The sequence below is a fragment of the Erpetoichthys calabaricus genome, chromosome 3 (genome assembly GCF_900747795.2).
Source record: "Erpetoichthys calabaricus chromosome 3, fErpCal1.3, whole genome shotgun sequence".
NCBI lineage: Eukaryota > Metazoa > Chordata > Cladistia > Polypteriformes > Polypteridae > Erpetoichthys > Erpetoichthys calabaricus.
In genome coordinates, this window is record NC_041396.2 from 276,566,679 (window position 1) to 276,586,412 (window position 19,734).

The following is a 19,734-nucleotide window of genomic DNA, read 5'->3' on the forward strand; positions in this document are numbered from 1 at the left end:
TCTCCTCACAGTTGTTGACACATTACAACTGAGTAGAGCTACCAATGCGTCACCTGTCCTCTCCCTTCTTGATCCATAAGGTGGTCTGAGTCCTACCTCTTGAGAAGATCGAATCGTGTGTCCAGGAGAGGAGAGATGCCATGGGTGTACCAGATAAGAACAGGATGCCCTAAAGATTGCTGCTGGGTTCTCTCCCCTTCTCTCCATACACCTCCTCACTAGGTCCCTATGATCCATTTGTGGTATAGCGGGTCTGCGGCTCTGAATAAAAGGCCAGCTTTTAAATAAATAAAAGGAGGGGACGTGGTAGTGTGGCTGGTGCGACGCGGGCTTTGGGTGTTTCCACACTGAAGTGCACAGGTGTGGGATCGACCATGTCCATGACTGATGCTAATCACCGCACCTGTGCCACATCCCCATTATAAATAGGAGAAGAGCAAGAACAGTGGAAGGGAATAAAAATAAAAGAAAATAATGGAGGTTAAGGGAGAAGAAGGCGGGAGGCAAAGGAGCCAGTGTGAGCGAGAGCAGGCTCACCATACTAAGGAGAGGCAGCTGGGAAGTGAGCCCTAGTAGAGAGTTTGGCCGGCACCCAGGAGCAGATGGATTGTGCCACTCCTGCTGGGTTTTGCAGAGGAGCAGGAATGACCACGACTGAGGACAGCTTGCCGCGGAAGGCGGAGGATTGGGAGGTGGAAACCCCAGTGTGAGTGCCCTGGTCACTGGGGAGCCCAAGTCTCGGTCTGGCGGAGTCCGACGGAGGCTACCAGACCAGAAGGAGAAGGTCAGCTGCAGGTAGGGCGACTCCCCTGGTGCAGAGCCCGGATGGGAGAAGCAGGGGAGCCGCCAACAGAAGAAGGCACTAGGTTTTTAAAGGGCCGCTTCCAGCCATTGTTGTTTTTAACCTCGTTGGTGTCCTCATTGTCCAGCTCATTACCAACGGTGTCGGGTTCAAGAGGCTTCCAAAAGGGAAGTGGGAATGTGAAACAGAACCTGCATTGATACACCATTCCCATGGTTTCTCATATCCATGCTATGCTGATGATAGGCAGCTGTACCTGTCACTTCCTCCAGAGGACCACACAGTCTCCATTAGAATCTCTGGATGAAAGAACATCTCCAGCTCAACTTGACAAAGATGTACCTCCTTGTTATGCCAGCCAGTGTATCTGTTCAATGCCACATCTCTTTTCAGCTCAACGGGAAAAAAGGGAAAAAAAAGATAACTAGTTTCTAGAGTAAACCGGGAGATGCGAGAAAGAGGCAAAACAAATGAAAATAAAAATACGCAGAAGCCACCGAAACCCAAACGAGAGGCAAAATACACAGTCAGGCAGTAAGTCGAAAACCAGGCAAGACTTGAAAAGTAATTGCATGAAATGTCAAAATTTGTTTTATCTGCAGAAAGCATAAGGCTCAGAACAAAAGGCTGACCTTTTATCCTGTCTTATGATTAACTCAAGATCACGACCTTGGAGACCACACCCCTAGAAACGTGGGTTGACCCTGGCAACGGTACACAAAATGGCTTCCCTAACAGGAAAAGGCTATAAAACCTCAATTTTGACACCAAGTCAGTAAGTAACCTAGGAATGGTGACCAACGACCACTTAGCCTTCACTGACCACATTGCAACTCTCTCTCATTCATCCTGATTCATTCTGCAGAACATCCACCAGATGTCTGATACATATCTGACAGAGCGACCATTGGTCCAAGAATTAGTCTTGTTATGTCTGTACTACTGCAATTCTTTACTGGCAGTGGTATCTGCATGTTCTAACAAACTGAGGTGGATGATTCAAAAATGCAACAGGACATTTTGTATTGAACCATCCTAAACAGGCACATGACACTCCAGTTTTTCAGGTGACTCCACTGGTTCCCTGTTGCAGCACACGTTAAGTTCAAAAGCAGGATGCTGGCCTACAGAGTGGTCTGAGTGCTCAGCACCCATAGGAAGGCAGTTATCAAATCCTGTGGACCTCAGGTCTAGTCGTGAATGGCATCTGGTGACCCCACCTCTGCATGGCATTGAATCTCAATATGGACTCTCTGCATGCACAGCTCCTAGCTGGTGGGACGACAATCCCACCCACCTCCATCCGAAACTGCTCACTCCCTCTGTTTGAAGGCTCTCTTGATTTGCGAATGTCTGTTGTGACAGATAGGGGGCACTGTCGTCCCCTTGAACCCTCGGACCAGACGCCAGACACCAGATAAAAGTCCAAATAATGGTTTTATTATAATAATAATGTGCACAAAGCACCTCCACTCCACTATACTTAAATAAACAATAATCACAATAACAAAACACTAATCAATCCTCCTACTCCCAGCAGCTCAGTCACCCTTCCTCCCAACTCGGCTCGATCTGCTGGGGTTTCCCATAGTCCTTTATAGTCCTTGACCCGGAAGTGTTTTCTCTCTCTCTGTCCATGTGACTTTGCAGCACTTCCGGGTCGGATGAAAACTCCTTTTCTTCAACCCGGAAGTACATCATTGCCTCTGTCCCCTCGATTGGGAAGTACTTCCAGGTTATAAGGCAAAAAGAAGTCCCTGGGCCTCCCTGCAGCGTCCCCTTGCGGCCCCCATGGTATCCAGCAGGGCTGTGAATTAAAACTCCAATGTCCATGAGGCCCTGCTGGAATTTTGGGCACCTCCATGTTGCAGGGAGGGCTCCATCTGCCGGCCTGGGGGTATTGGCCGGGATAAACTGCCAGCCATATATCACACTGTCTAATTGATAATGACTTTGATCCTCAGTTCTGTATTCTGATTTATACCTCTGCATCAAACCCACACTTTGGGCTGCACCATCACAAACAGTTTAAACTTACGCTGAATTCCAGTTGGTGTTTTTTTGTAGCACGCAAGAAACACTAATACAGTCATGTCCGCGGGTCACGAATGCCCCTGTTCACAAACAAATTGGTTCACACCCAAAAATTTTGTAAAAAAAATTGCTGTGGTTAACGAACAACGTTTGGTTGACGAATAAAATCCCCGCTAGCCAAGCATCCTGTCCACACTCTCCCAGTCTTCGGTCGTGGTCAGACGTGAGCGCAGTACTGTACATACTAGTTCTTACTATACATTAATGAAAAACAGATGACTGGTGATAGCATTAGTGAGGCAATGATCTGCAAGAAGGCAAGACAATTGCACAGCGATTTGAAGGATAAAACCCCCTGTATGAGTGCTGAACTTGAAGAGTTTAAAGCAAGTGGGGGTGGTTTAAATATTTCAAATGTAGAAGTGGCATTCATAGTATGGTAAGGCATGGTGAACCTGCGAGTTCAGACAATGCAGCTGCGGAAGCTTTCCAGAAAACGTTTGGCAAGTTTGTGGATGAGGAAGGGTATCTTCCAAACCAAGTGTTTAATTGTGACGAGACAGACTTGTTTTGGAAGAAGATGCTGAAGAGGACATACATCACGCAGGAGGAGAAGGCATTGCCGAACCACAAGCCAGTAAAGGACAGGCTCACCCTTACTCTTCTATCACTCTGAAAACCCACGTGTTTCTTTATTTTAATTTTCATTTTATTAAGGTTTTTTTTATACTGTAATGTCTTTTTTTTTCAGATTTTTTACTATAAAAAAACAAAAAAATAATGAAAAACAATAGGGTTAGGTGGGCTTGGGAACCAAGTTATTACATTTCAATACATTCTTATGGGAAGAATTGCTTTGGGCTACGAACAAATTGGTTCACGAACAGACTTCAGGAACGGATTGTGTTTGTGAACCGCAGGCACCACTGTAATTATTTTATGCCGATTGTCTTTGTAGCATTGTGATGAGGTATCACTTGTGTATATTTTCTAATTGGAGTTTGACCCCCAGACACAGACAGGCGGACTCAGAATGTCCCCAAATACACGCAGTTTATTTTACTTTGCCTGCAACACGCAATGCAACCACAATTACTCTCAATAACTCAGTCCTTATCTTTTATCTTTCTTTTCTTCCTCTCCTGCAAGCTCCGTCCTCTTCCACCCGACTCTGGCTCACCGAGTGGAGTGAGGTGGCCCCTTTCATACCACACCCGGAAGTACTCCAGATATTCCTCAATTAAGTCCCGGCAGCACTCCCAGTTGCAGACCACAGCTCCGGAATTATCCCAGTGGACCCTGGTGGTGGCCACGTAACCCAACAGGCTTGAGCGTTATAGCCCCATGCTGATGGCCCCGATGTAACCCAAGGTGGCTGTCCTTTCCTGTCCCGGGGAATGGCTTGCCCTTTTCTTGGTCCCCTGCTCTCCCAGGCTTCCCGACAAGACCCCATCCTCGGCCATCCATCACACTAACTTCTTCAGTCTGCTCAATGTTTTTACTTCAGAAGAGCGGAAGACAAATGGAAATGCAATTCAGGAAATACCTAGTTATCAAACTGGCCAATAAGAGTTATAGGGGGTCTGCGTAGGGTCCGCATTGACGCTTCACATTTTTGACGAGGTTAGACTATGGATGTAAGCTTGACACAGAAGTCTAAATCAGCCTTAAGTAGCTAAGATGAGATGAACTATTCTTATGTCATGCTGTTTGGTTTACAGCTCTTCACTTGTGATTGTCAACTTTATAACCTTGTCCTGTAATACTTGTCCGCCAGGCTGATGTTTACCCGATTATGTTTGACATCTTTTGTACTGTAAGTCACTTTGGTAAAAGTTGTCTGCTAAGTGAATAAATGTAAATGTAAGTACAGACATTACGATTGGTTCTTTTTCATACTTTGTAAAGTGCAATGTCAACCAATCACACGACTGAACGTTTATTAATTTTCATTTCACTTTGTACACACAAAATGAGAAACGTTAACATTGGAAAGGTTTACAAAGCTGGGGCTTTAGGATAAACCAGTGATGAGGGTGTCAATTAAGGTGTAAAGAAAAGTCAGTTCTTATCTAAAATATTGATTTACAGTGGCTGGGAACTCACAAGCATTAAATCCCCTGTGCATTGTGTTTGGCCAAAAAAAGTCTCAAAAAGGCAATTAAACTTTTCAAACTTCTGCGACATTTGGAGTCAAAGTACTCCACCTTATGGGGAGAAAAAAAATTCGATCAAGAGGCACAAGCAAAAACTCAGATAAATGTTGGTGGGCTGAAAACATCATCAAACCTCATAGACTGCACAGCTAAACCTAAAAAAAGTGTTCACATTTGGGAATGAATTAATGTTACCTGCTGCAAAAATATTTTCTTTGAAAATGCTGGGAAGAAGAGACAGCCTGAAAAGTAAGCAGCGTCAACTCCTTTTGACAACGCTGTAAGCTCGAAGAATTGACGACGCAGCCAAGGACTTTGACGCTCAGTCGCTGGAGAGAATTAATAATTCAATCCTGGACAGCATTCAGGTTGACGAATCAATAGATGTGGATGACAAGGCAATTTTACTGGTGTATGTGAGATATGCCTTTCAAGATAATCTGCCTGAAGATGTGTTGTGTGTGCTGTCACTGCTGACTACCGTGACACAATAGGGGCCAACATCTTGAAAGTGTTCAGCGATTGACTGGGCTGGTCACACTGTGTTGGTGTCGTCTGTGATGGTGATGGGGAGGCTGTCTGGGTTCACCTCTCATGTTTAATTCAGTTCAGCTCATTTTGTGCACACTTGGAGCTCCGCGACATGTTCATGTGCAAAATACAATTACAAATCAGTAATTACATAATTACAACGTATAGAAAAGTATGGATTGGTTTAAAAACACAGTAAAATAAAGCAATTTCACACTGAGTAATGTTGAAAGAACCTTCAAAATATCAGTCCATTAACCCTTAACTACTGGCGCTGGTGTATTTTGTACACAAATCTCACTTATTTTTGTCCAGTGTCCTTCTACTTGAACCTACTGGCAGTATCCGCCATCTGTTCTCAGCTTGATTCACTACAAGTACAGGGTCGCAATGGTTTCCCTCCAGTGTGCTCCCAGCCGATTTTATGAGTGGATGCACAGTCACAACTTCCATATGGTGGATTTGGTAGGCCGCGCTGGTACTTACGTATGTATGGCAATGATGAGATGTTCTCCCTGCAATGACTTTGTCTGCAAAGAACATTCAACAACTGCAGTGAAATGTGATACACGTGCAAATCCTGCCAGTGGATGAAAGTGTGACAGGTGATGAATGAGTGCTGGAGAAGTGGATCAGGTTTATATTCAGTGTCACGCATGCGTGATTAGGAGGCAGTCAGCAAACGTCAAGGTGAGTGAAACATCATGAGATGAAGGGTTACTGAAGGGTACTAATGACTCTCTCTCTCTCTTCAGAAGCAAAGAAGAACAATAACTCCACTTACCCCATTCCAGAACCCAAAATGGCTGTTCCACAACTTCCACTTCCGTCTCTCCATTGATGACGTCACTTCCAGGACCCGCTGTGATGACATCACTTCCGCCCATATAACTTCCTGTGGCCATCTTGTTTTTGTATAAATACCCAGTCTTACCTGTTTATTTTGTCGAATGTTTATTTTGAACCCTATGTTTCAAATTCCTTTGACCTGTCCACTGGACATTATACGGGGCTATTCCCCAAACCTTTGTAGCAACTTGGAGTCGATTTATTGTGTACGACATCTGATAGTCCTAGACTTTGTCATACTATTCAGTAATATGGCATTAAATTACATTAAAACACGTACAATTTAAAATGATTGCAATATTTTATATTACAACCTCACAGCGTGCATATAAATAGCCATTTTAACACTGGTGCATAAAGTTCACCGCATTAGAGAGTCAAAAGACAGGGTCACAGTTCTGGAGAGTGAGCCAGCTGGCTGCCTGAATGTGAGTTGTGTCACATGTAAGTAGAAAACTGCCACCCCGTCTTAACATCACACCATACTACGTGAATTGAATTGAGAGTTTCAGCAGCTCTGTGAAGACACGATTGAGGAGTGCAGCCATCTGCTTTTGCATTCCAAAATGTGTGTCACGTCTCAGACAGGGTCCCTCCCCTGATTTGGGTGATGTCTCGAGTGTTCATTTTTGATTCTTTTTCTGTGCATCTTTGTTTATTTTTGCTTTTGTCTATGTATGTATACAAGCTGCCTATGTTATGTTCTGTGTACTGTACTATATGGGTGGTTCCCCAAGAGGTGGGTCCACCTGCCAATCACCTCCAGGAACTGCTCTCTGCCCTATAAATCTAGAGGGTTTCTTTCAGTTCATTTCAAACGTGCTAAGGAGCGGGTGAATTCTTGTGTTTTTTTCTGAAACCATGCTCTATTTTTTGGCTTCATTTTGGATAACTATATTGATAAATTGTTTCCCTTGGATTGCCTTGCTGGCAACTCCTTTATGCCCTTTGTGCTCTTCAGAGCTTCATACTGTGACAGAGCATTTTTGTGAAAATGTTTTTATTCTTATAAAGATTCTGTGTTGCTCTTTTGGGCAGTATAGCCCCAAACCCTTTAGCGGACATTTTTGGGAAGTGTTTTTCGGAACTTATTGGGATTTATGTGCTTTGGGACTTCTAATCCATGATAATTTGATGGCTAACAAGAGACACTTCCCTGATGTACATATTCAAACGGCTTGATCTGCTGCTGTGATTCCCTTCCGAAAATTAACCTCCTCTGGCAGTTCACGTCCCACACATGGCTAACAAAGCCAACATACTTGTGTGAATGAGCTCTGCCTTGAATTGCAGGGGAAAATGGTAACTGTTGACCTGGCAGAGAAGATGTTTTCATTTAAGGCCATGTTAGAATTATGGACAAAATGAGTGTGTTGTATTACAGCCAGAAATTTCTCCCTGCCTTATATTCATCCATCCTCAGCTTAATTTTTCTCTCTCTAGGTACGACGTTTACCTCCGTCCAGTCCTGCAAGCAGGTCCTCCAACATGCTGGAAAAACCCAGGAGTTGGTGGCAGGGTTACCACTCCAACCACTGTAAAAATCCTCACACTCTTCCACTCCATTCGAACTAGTGTTGGGGTATGTATTTTCTGTAATGTCTGTAACTGTGTAACTCGGTTTCTTGCTCTTTGTGGGTCGAGCCACAGGAGGCAGAGCCACCCTGACATCACTGCTGCAGGGTTCTCCCTCTTGATAAGTAACCCAGAGGAAAGGAGTCAGCAGCGGCGCATTGAAGTGTAAAGGAGTTTATAGGGAGGATTGTTTTTATGTGTGGATTTGCTGGCTTTTCTGATGATTTCTGCTGTCTTTGGCTTTTTCTTAATGAGACTTGCTTGCCTCAGATTGCTTTTATAGGCACATCCTAATTTGTTATTTTAATTTTCTTCATTACTTTTTCTATTTTTTGTAAATAAAATCTCAATTTATACAGGTTACAGTTTGGGAATGTCTTTAAAATTCAGACTTAGTTACTTAACACATGCTGTCCTTTGCAAGGCATACAGCAGACCCATTTGTGGGGATAATATTATAATAAAAATATGTATTTAATACAAAAGACAAACACTTTAAAAACCAATTGTTGTACTTACTACAGGTTAAAACTAGTAATGATTAAATGTCAGAAACTAACTAGATGGCTAGCTGGGGGGAATACAGGTGAGTTGAGATGGAAAGCCATTAACAGGCCGGTATAGCCTAAAATGAATGAGAAAGGTAAAATTGATGACACCAAGAGGTTGGAATGGGGGCTGAATCGACCTGAGCTGAATCATGCTTTAATATAGCAGGAGAGTCAGTCTGTAATATGATATCCATGAGGTACATTAGGGGTTCTGTACAATGGCTGACCTTCAGAGTTCATGTGAAAAGATAATTTCCACTTGGGGATTAACAACTCAAATTAAAAAAAAAAATCAAGGAAACTGGACCAACATGGAGACAGGGGTAACAAAGACTTTTTGTCTCTGCCCTTTTCCATCCTGAGAAGAGAAGGACAGACCATGCTGCCTTTCTCTGCCATTCCAGTCAAAGGCCATGAGGGAGCAAAGACTGAGCCGGACTAGAATACATAAGTCGAACAGCCACCTGGTAGTAAGCATATGGACATAAGATGAACTACTACTTCAGTTATAATGGTATTTTTGTCATGCTGAATTTTTCATTTTGCTTATTTTTGGGTACAATTGGAAATGTTAAGTTAATCTATGAATAGTTTTGCAACTTTCCCTCCCGCCTGTTCTCGTACTGTGCTGGAGTTAGAGATGTAACAGAAAGGGGGAGTGTTGAACTACAATAGTAGGCAATCCTGACAATGTGATGAGTATCAGATTTAGGGCATTCTGTTAGGGTCTACATAATCAAGAGTCTAAAAAGAAAAACAGGGTCACCTTAGGACCCTACCACAACAAAATAAGACTGAAAATTCTTGCTCACATTTATCCTGAGAGAACTCAGTATTAGTTGTGATTTACTGCATAACAGTGATATACAAATACACCCCTGAAAAATACACAGTCTGAATGTTAAGCAAACACCCACTAATGCTGAATTGTCACCACATGAAAGTGAAATGAAGAAGTTCATCAACTCATTCATTTATTAAACCAGAAAAGGATCAGAGGAGGTGGCACAAGGCTGGAACAAGCCCTTGATGAAGTGCCAGGTGTCACAATATACCCTCACACTGGAGCCAATAGAGTTTTCTAACCGGCTTATCAAGTTCAACGTTCTGATGTCTACCTCAGCAATACCCGGTGCAAAGTGGGAACCAGCTCTGGAGAAAACGGCAGTCTGTCACAAGGCACATGCATTCATACTGGGCCATACTGGGCATGAGTTTGGCTTGAGGGAAAGAAATCTGACCACCTGCAGGGCATCAGGAGAAAGTGCGAAGAATGAACACTCATGCATGAATCAATAGGTACACTAATGTCTTAATTTCATACAAATAGTGCTAAAAATGGGGAATTAGAATTAGTTCACGAGTTTAATTTGAAATCTGGTTTACTGCTATGAACACCTTCAGGCTCTCACACTACTCATAATGCATTTGATTACTTTAAAATGAAAGTCTGTTCTGAATGCCTTGAAAAAAAGACTTGTAATAGTTGCAGGAAAAATCTGTTTTAATTTGCTTTGCCCACTGTCCAAGTACCACCTTATTTTGATTCTCACTGTTTTGACTTTTCATTATTTGGTCTGTTCTGGGGCACCACTGCCCCTTAAGGATGGATGTGTGTATAATTTTGGGTGTGATTTTTGTCCTCTGTCCTGACCTGGAGTACCTCAGTAGGTATGGTGTAGTGGTTATGGCTTTGAACCTCAAACCCTGAGGTTGTGAGTTCAAATCCTGACACTGTGTGACCCTGAGCAAGTCACCTGACCTGCCTGAGCTCCAACTGGAAACCACTAAAGAAATGTAAGCAGATGACTTGCATAAAGGCAGCAGCCAAGGAATTGGCTTGACTTATTGGGTTCTCACTTTCCTACCACCTAAAACACAGTTTGCTCACTTTTAAGGCCATGTCACATTACACGACTTTTCCCCACAATTTTCATTTGCAGACTTCATTTATATAATATTACTGAATCGGAGACAGTCATGTAGTTTGTTATGCCCAGCGACTCAGTCCAACTAGTCTGTAACTAGCCCCGGCAAAATCAAATGTTGCAGGGGTGGGCTTATGTACATGAGAGCTGACAACCACTGAATGCTCATCCAGACATTCGATGCATATAACAAAGCTATGCGGAATAAGGAATGTGGGTGTTTTGGGCCTGACAAGTAGAAGAGACGTTCACCTGTTGAATGTTGCATTTTTTACTTACCACAGCAGAATGGAAAAAAAGAAAGAAAATAGCAGAGATTGCGGCTGAAGTTGATGCATCTGTAAAGTCTTTGCTCCATCAGGTTGCACATTATTGGCTGTCTGAAAAAGGGGTGAGCATGTGATACTCTGGAAATATGAAAATGTTTATGGAGTCAAGTAATTAGAAACACCCTAAAATTTCTAGTCGTGTAAACTAACAAACTCAGCTGATGAAATCAGCAAATGCAGTCAACAAGTCTGATATCTACAGAAGCCGAGAGAGGACGTGCAATATCGTTATTTTTTTAAACTGTCTCCTCGAGATAAAAGACTAATTTTATCAAGATCTCGAGAAAATGAAACTTAACCTTTGCTCCTGGCATTATTCTCACTTAGACTGCAACGCTTATACAGCTGAAGCCTTGCTAACTGTCTTCTTAAATGATAGACACTAACATTATTATTTTCTAAACTAAGGCATAAACATATTTCAGCCTGCGTCAGCCCTTGATTGAACAAAAATGTGACGCGCTGATCAGTACAGTTCTGCTCTTCTGCCATTTCAAACAGGACGTGGCTTCAATAAGCTAAACATTAAATGTTAGATACAATTATTTCATAATTTTGAGAAAACAAGACCTTTTGTTTTATTGAGATCTCGATAAAATTAGTCCGTTATCTCGAGGAAACAATTTAAAAAAATAATGATACTGCACGTCCTCTCTCGGCTTCCGTAGGTATCCCCTCTGACATCAGCTTCGGTCTGGTGTTTCACCAGCACCACCTAGAGGTCACTTTGCAGCCACATGGGGACTGCTGAGAGCCCCCCTAGAGGTGACATCTGACTACATTTATGTATTCCCATTGGAGCACAGACAGATGAACTGACTGGCACATGGTCACACAGTCAGTTGCAGAATTTGAACCCAGAACATCAAGGTTTGACATCCAAAGTCTTAACCACTATGTACTCCATAGGCAGCCATCGTGTCAGTAATGGCATCCTATGGTGAACATAAATAAGAAGACAGAGTGGAGTTAAAGCAAACGGCACGCCGCTGCTTTACTTGGGGGGCTTACATGATAGCACTTTTTAATGATGTCATGCATTGGGCTTCACTACAGAGGGAAAGCAGGCAAAAAACGATCACTAAATACATTTCTGATGTACTGGATTATCCATGAGAGATGCAGTTTGGCAGCACTTCTCAGTGAACAGTTGTAACAACGTAAAAGAGAGGTTGAAATAACATCACAATGAACACCAGTGTAGCACAATACCAGGGATTGGCTTGGAAAAAGAGAGTAATAAGGAATCAAGCAACACTGGGTGTTCAAAATGCCACATATGTCACTGTCACAGGCAAGTTCAGGATCACAGTCTCACCTACATACCAGTCTAAGGCAGGCATACATTAGAATTAAAAAGACAATACAACAGAAAGACAAGCAGCAATGCTTGAATCCCCAGAACAGTATTTTTATTGTGTTTATTTCAAAGCCTTATAATGTTGGTTCAACAAAAGATAGAGTGCGCATAAAAAGGTAAAATATACACTTCTGCTATTTCCATTTTTATTTATTTATTTTTTATTATTTGTGACAGCCACCAACTCATTAACAGGAAAAGGTACTGCGTCTCACTCTGTAACCAACGAGACGTCCTTTTCTGATTGATACTAAACACGCTTGGTTCTATTAGTTGATGGTTTAAAGCTTTTAAAATCTAATAAAAACAAAGACAGGGTAATAAGTAGAGGCCATCCTACGCCATATAAAAAAATTACAATACATAATGAGACACAACCAATGATTTCTTTAAATTTGAAAAAATGCATCCAAGAATCAATATTATACTGTTGAAAAAAAAAAACAAGTGCTTTTGAGTGTTTAAAATGAATATTCAAAGTAAAGTCAAAATTAAACAGAAATTTGCATACCATGATGTAAATATAGAAATGTGACAAAAAGAATGGTCGTGGTATACTGGTTCAGAAGTCTGCTTACCAATATCTAGCACATCTGTCACTAATAAGTCATTTAGTTGACGATGACGGGGTGTGTATGTCACACAGAACCATAGACACATGGCACAGGTTATCAAGTAGTGTGATAGAGAGGAGGACTTTAGGGATCTTCAAAGCTTCAACTGATTTTAATTTGGAGGAATTAAACAGATTGGATTGGCCAGCTTTGTTAGGCTGAACGACCTGTTCATGTCAACATTTTTCTAACATTCTAATCAATATAGAGAACAATCTACACGTCAAAGAAGAGAGGAAGACTGCAAGAACATACAGTGGGATCACAGAGCTCAGACACATACATGAATCGTCAAAAAACTTCATAAAACCTGTACCTGCAATCATGTCTGATGTCTTCCCGTACTTGAGTGACCGTCTGTTCATTTTTTATAATAGCAGGTCTCCCTGGGTGGAGCTCATACTCTCCTGACACACTGAACAGTTTTGTTAAAGAGAGAAGATTTCATTACAACACACTTGTTAAAAGAGTTAGTGAAGGTTGACTAATTTTTTACTTCTTAGTCCTCCACTGTCACATATTTTCCATCTATACATTTTTAAGCCTGCTTAATCCAATTTAAGATCGCGGGAGTCAGAGTCTATTCTAACAGCAATGCTGAGAACATAAATACCTTCACCAAATGGGCTAGTTTAGAGACGCCAAATAGCCCTACATGCACAGTTTTGGAAAACTGGGCCAAAGACTGGACTTCCTGGAGTTAAACAGAAATGGATAATCTTCCCCCTAAATGATGTTGCCACAGGGCCTTTTGTATAGCAACATTTGCCATCATAGTGCAATAGTATGCAAAGCAGTCGTTCTTTTTGACCGTACTTTGAATATATATAATATATAATTGGTAACAGTTAACTGCACACTAAAAAAATAAAAAGCAAGTTATTCACTTATTTTCAATAATGTAGCCTTTCTGTAATAACCTTTATTATTTACGTGTATATCCATACAGTATATACACAGACACACGTACATGTATGCTGTGTATAGTCCCCTCTAAATAAAGTATATGTATATAATGTGTGTATTCATATACTTTTGCTCACATGTCAGTCAGTCATTCTCCAACCCGCTATATCCTAACACAGGGTCACGGGGGTCTGCTGGAGCCAATCCCAGCCAGCACAGGGCGCAAGGCAGGAATAAACCCCAGGCAGGGCGCCAGCCCACCGCAGGGCACACACACATACACACCAAGCACACACTAGGGACAATTTAGGATCACCAATGCACCTAACCTGTGTGTCTTTGGACTGTGGGAGGAAACCGGAGCACCCGGAGGAAACCCACGCAGACACGGGGAGAACATGCAAACTCCACGCAGGGAGGACCCGGGAAGCGAACCCAGGTCTCCTTACTGCTTGGCAGTAGCACTACCACTGCACCACCGTGCCGTCCTTTTGCTCACGTGTGTTTATATTTATATGCATACATATATATATATGAGTGAATATGTGTACATACTGTATGTATATGTATACATAAGACATGCATGTATTGTATACATGAATGTATAGTATTCTTGTTATATGTGTGTGTATATATATATATATATATTATTTTTCTTGTTCTTTTTTTCATGTCAACCAATTCAAAGCCTGAAATGACAATAAATACTTGGGCGATTGCTGCAAGACTAATTTTCTGAAATCTGTATATTCATATTGTAACTCACTAAATGTTATATTAAGAATGTTTGTAATACAACAAAGGTTGAATATCAAGTGCTGTTGCAGTTTTTATACAGTATTGATAACATATTTTGCTCAAACAGCCTGAAACTTCAAAAAAGGCCTACAGCTTTCAACTGGGGGGGGGGGGGGGGGGGTTGGGGGGGGATTTTATTATTTCTAAATCATCTGATTTCCAGGAGGGTATGGGTAGGGTGTGGCCCTGGTCATAATTACCTCAAATTGAATAGGTTGGAGGACGTGACCTGCTAAGGGTGACACAGGGAAAAGAACAGTTGTCAATCTTTATTTTATATAGCGTCCTTCACAGACGATTTTATTTTTTTTCATAACAGGGTATGAAGCCCCCTTTCATTTTTGAGTTGCTTTCACAGTTTTCTCCATTGTACTGTGAGTTAGTTATGATAGGTGCTATATCAGATAAAGACTGGTCTAATGGTTCAGCAAACATACACACAAAAAAACAAGGCACAAATCTTCCTTTCCTGCAGCACATTGTTACTTACAGTCTGCCAGCAGCAATTACATCAGCAGCTTTTGTTGCGCCGCAGAAACTTGTCCCCTCCACCCCCCACCCCATTACTGACTTGGCAAGGACTGTCTCTTGGATATGTGCGGTGCCCACATCAGGATGCCGTATCATTTTCTGCTCAAAGAAGGGGTGAAGTGTGGGTTTTAGGCAGAGAATGCAGCCTCCCCCACATGGCCGCATGTTGCCGTGCTCGCCGTCATTCGTTTGGAAAGGCTCTGCTGCCTGGAGCCAAATGACGTGTGTCTAAAATCTGCAGATTTCCATCATCTATCTTGTGAGAAGTGATCCAAACAAATAGTGGGGAAATAATTTTTTTAGAGCACTCTCCTAATAAAGAGCTTGCTCATTGCCCAGCAAGGCACGCTCCTAAAAGATAATGTGTTTATTTTTCACTTGAATGGGTGACAGGAAATTGGTATTCCTTTTTGTCTCCCACATGCCTGATGCATTTACGATATTTTTCCCCATTTGGAAGCATTTCACTACTTTCCTGCTTTGCTTAATCCCCCTTGGGATCGCTTTGCATTGCCACTCAAGAGATTAATGGCAGGCTTCAGCTGCTCCTCCAGGCAGTCTTTCTCCTGGCGTGCTTAGCAATAAGCAGACCAGAATAATTTTACTTCTTCTAAAACAAACGGTTAAGAGATTATCTGCAGTTCAGTCACTGAGCCCGTGAGTGTCAACAAATTTGGGAGATTTTCACACCCGCCACCAACCCCCTATTAGATGGTCCTCAACGCCACCAGTGCTTCATGCCTACTATGGCCGCTTGCCTCAGTTCCACTAACAGTCTTTCATCCTACTCTTCTAACAATTTCAAGAGAGGTCCATGCTTAGAAGAAGCCCTCAGTCTCTCCATTTTTTCCATCCTCACAGCCCAAGAACAAATCCCACTCGCCTTCCAGACCTTAAATTTGCAAGCTGTTTGGAATGCTTTGCCAGGAAAGTTTGCATGTTATTTACGTCTTTGTTATGTCTTTCCTTTTGTTTCTCAAAGAGTCATCTAACAGGTTGACGTTGCATTGGGTGATGGATGCCCTTTGGTCCTCTATGTCTTTGCATGGGGATTTTTTTTGTTTTTTAATTATCCTCTTCTGCCTTAAGAAATCGCTAAACAACATTCTAAAAAAAGTGCATGATCGTGTCTTGATTAAAAAAATAGAATCTGGGTGTTTAGGGGGTTAATCGTGAGCCAATACAGAGCGGCTTTCAGCACAGAGCTGCTTATTAGCATAATGACTCACGCTTCTGGCGTCAGGGAGTAACAGTCAAGGCTTTTGTTTCAGGAGGGATGGAGGGCATCTGATTCTGTTTGACTGGAACTTGCGAAAGAAGCAAATGTCACTGTTTCAACTTTGGGAACGCTTGGAAGCAATCAAAAACAAACCAAGAATAATAAAATTAGAATAGTCAAATCATCTGAAATTCATCAGTGATGAAAAATTGTGCTATCATTAACGTGTTTAAAAAATACATTCGTGTCAAACTACATATGCAGAACATTAATGCAGTAAATGAAAAAGGAGACAGAAACCAAAAACGAAGATAAAACATCTTCTCTGCCTAACAGTCTCCATGTTCGCACAAGTGTTCCTGTGTTTGCCTTTTATCTTTAGTATCAGCACAGAGATGCATGTCAGATTCTTAATCTGCTGGATGGCTGGCAAACTCTGAAATGCTTAACACTTGGCTCCCCTTCATCTGGAAACCTAGCAGACTTTTTTTTCCCTATTATTGCTGCCCTGGCACATTTACTAATTAGGCTCCACCTGCAAGTGATTGGATAGACAGAGGGCAGAAAAGCAGGGATGCTGGGAGAAAGAGAAAGAGAGAGAGAGAGAGGGAAAGATGAACAGACTGAGAGATTCAACAGACAGGGAACACAGAAGCAGGATGGCACCCTGCTGTAAACCATCTACTTTCTAGACCTACTTTATACCAGCTGAAGTCATGGAGGAGTGTGACAGCGACAGCAGACTTGCCCCTAAATGGGATGTCATTCTGGTACAATAACTAGAAAACACGTGACGTGGAGTGCTTTCTGTCTTCATTTTTGGCTTATGATGCGAGTATCTTTTTAACTTAAAGGGAACAATGTAAATGCCTCCTACATTACAAAATTACTTGCAATACGTGTCCACAGCACCTCGCACAATGTTCATGCAATCGGTAACTGAGGAGTATCCATTCACTTTTACTTATGCTAAACTCACTTTTAGAAAGGAGCCTATTCTGAAAACATTCAATTCAAAGGACGATCTAACCCTGGACTGGCACTAGTCTGAAGCAGGACACATTCATTCGCACACTCTCACTGCGCCAATTTACAGGCACCAGCTAATCTAATAAGTGCATCTCTTAGATTTGAGAGGAAAACCATAAAACCCACGAAAAGCCCATGCAGAAGCGGGAAGAAGGTGCAAACATCGCAGAGAGAGTTAGTGACCAGGCTAGGATTTTATGCCAGGATACAGAGTTGTGAGCCATGCCAGTGGATGGGCATGCTCCACTATGTCTACAAAATGAATTGTAGAATAAAATTCAGGAATAATGGTGCACTTTATGTTAAAGAGTTTTCCCATCAGGCACTTAAAATATTTACAATAAAGTGCAAATGGAGCTACAAGTGCTCATCTATGCAAGAGATCATGAAAGCATTTGAGTTTTTTCTCTTGTTATGATAACCTCCTGCAATGCAAATTTCAGAAGCTGGGAAGGGATAGCCTTATCAGCAGACATTATTGGATGGGTAGACAGATGGATCACAAATATGAATTCAATTAATAATAAAAGTCTAATGTGGCCAGCACATTATTTTTTCTATATTTACAACACGAGTACAATTTACAGCGTGAATTTACCAAAATATATGCAAGAGGCAATACCACTTTTCATGTTTTAGTCATCTTTAAAGGCAAATGTATTTAAAAGAAAAAAATAAGATATTTTTATGTAACAAATTTTTGGTTCAGCTTAGCTATCAGCTAAACAAACGAGCCTGATGGACTGAGGGTCTCATCTCGTTTGTCAAATGTGTTGTTCTTATGTTCTAATATGATTAATTTAACTTAAAGGATCAGTTCACCTGTAACTACAGGAATTGTGTATGAATTTCTTAATGCTTTGGTTAATTTCAGATTTAAAAAAATGACAGGAAAAAGAGTACAAACACAAACCTGTCACATACCCGGGGTGGTTTTGGAACTAGCACCTAGACTCGTAAACTGAAGGTGCTACTTTCAAAGTTCAAATTAGGAAAACCTTTTTTAATAACAAATTTCAGTACTCGCCACAAATAAATTCTCATCCTAGTAATTTAATAAAGGCATAAAAAAATAATCAAATGTTTCTTTGTAATTAGAGCTTAGCTGCTGTGGCTACTGCATTTAGTAATTTTGAACATTAAAAGCTCGAATTTTGGATTGAATTCAAATTTCACAAAAGTCTTTCTTAAAAAGTCCGAAAGGCGTATGCCAAAATTTGTGAACTTCTGAGCAGTGGTTTGGCTATTGTTGGTAAAAACCCCGAACTTTAAAAAGCTCAGAGTTGAAGAGTTGGAATTTACCCAAAACCTAATCAACTCTCAAGGCTAACGAGTGCATGCTGTCCACAGAATTTCAAAAGAATCAATCCATTCGTTCTTGAGCGACAGCATCCACAGAATTTTTACCACAGACAAACAACTTTCCAAAAACACTCCAAACATGTTTTTCAATTGAATTTATGAAATCAATACTTCCTGCGAAGAAAGTTAAACTTCAAATATATGATTCTGAGTGTAGGAGCAGCGGTTTCATACATGTGCTGAACAAATGCAGATGTTCAAAATGGCCACTATTAACTTCTAGGCACTATTAATGGAGGAAACTAACTGACTACCATTCTCCAAACTGTCTTGGGGGGTTGTTTGTGTACAACCTTTCAATTTCATGCCTTTCTTCTTTAATTTTAACTGCAGCCCAGATAATCTTGAATGCCTACCGCACTATTTAAAAGTACATTATATTTCAAGGATGAATCAATAGATATACTTTATATGTGAACAAATATTATGCTTGAAAATGTCTATTACACTTTAAACTCCCCATACATAGCCAGATCCCTCTGGCTATTACTAATATAGTTTGATAGGAAGTCATTTTACTTTACTTTAACACCTCTAACAAGCTTCCAAATAAAGATCTTCCTGTTGCGATCTTGCAACCTCTTATAGACATTTTCCTGTTACACTTGCTAACCAGATAGATAGACAGATAGATATGAAAGGGTCTATATAATAGATAGATAGATATGAAAGGTCTATATAATAGATAGATAGATATGAAAGAGTCTATATGATAGATGGATATGAAAGGGTCTATATGACAGATAGATAGATAGATAGATAGATAGATAGATAGATAGATAGATAGATAGATAGATAGATAGATAGATAGATAGATAGATAGATAGATAGATAGATAGATAGATAGATAGAGTCTGCAGCCAGCTTCTAGATACATTTCCTTTGTGAGGTTTTTATTCAGCTTTTTGGCAGATAGGTTTCACTAGCTATCTCCCTAACAAGTTCAGAAAGACAGATTTTCTTGTTGTCGTCTACAGTCTGCATTTAGATATACCAGATTCCTCTGTCTGTCCCCAACAAGTTGAGACATACAGATAAATAAATAAGTAGTTTTTTATTTGCATGCTAGTCTGCAGATCCATGGAAAAGTGCTTAAAAGTACCTTTTATGTGTGCTGCCATTCAAACATTATCCTATGAAGAGGATTTTCTTTCTGGTCA

General features: G+C 41.1%; 1 long non-coding RNA gene across 1 annotated transcript; it reads right to left on the reverse strand.

Moving 5' to 3' along the window:
• Positions 1 to 12,150: 12,150 nt before the first annotated feature.
• Positions 12,151 to 19,336, reverse strand: LOC127527312 (uncharacterized). The gene is made up of 2 exons (XR_007934612.1): positions 14,159 to 19,336; positions 12,151 to 13,788 (listed from the first exon to the last, which is right to left on the reverse strand). It is a non-coding gene; the product is annotated as an uncharacterized LOC127527312 (long non-coding RNA).
• Between the last annotated feature and the right edge of the window lie 398 nt (positions 19,337 to 19,734).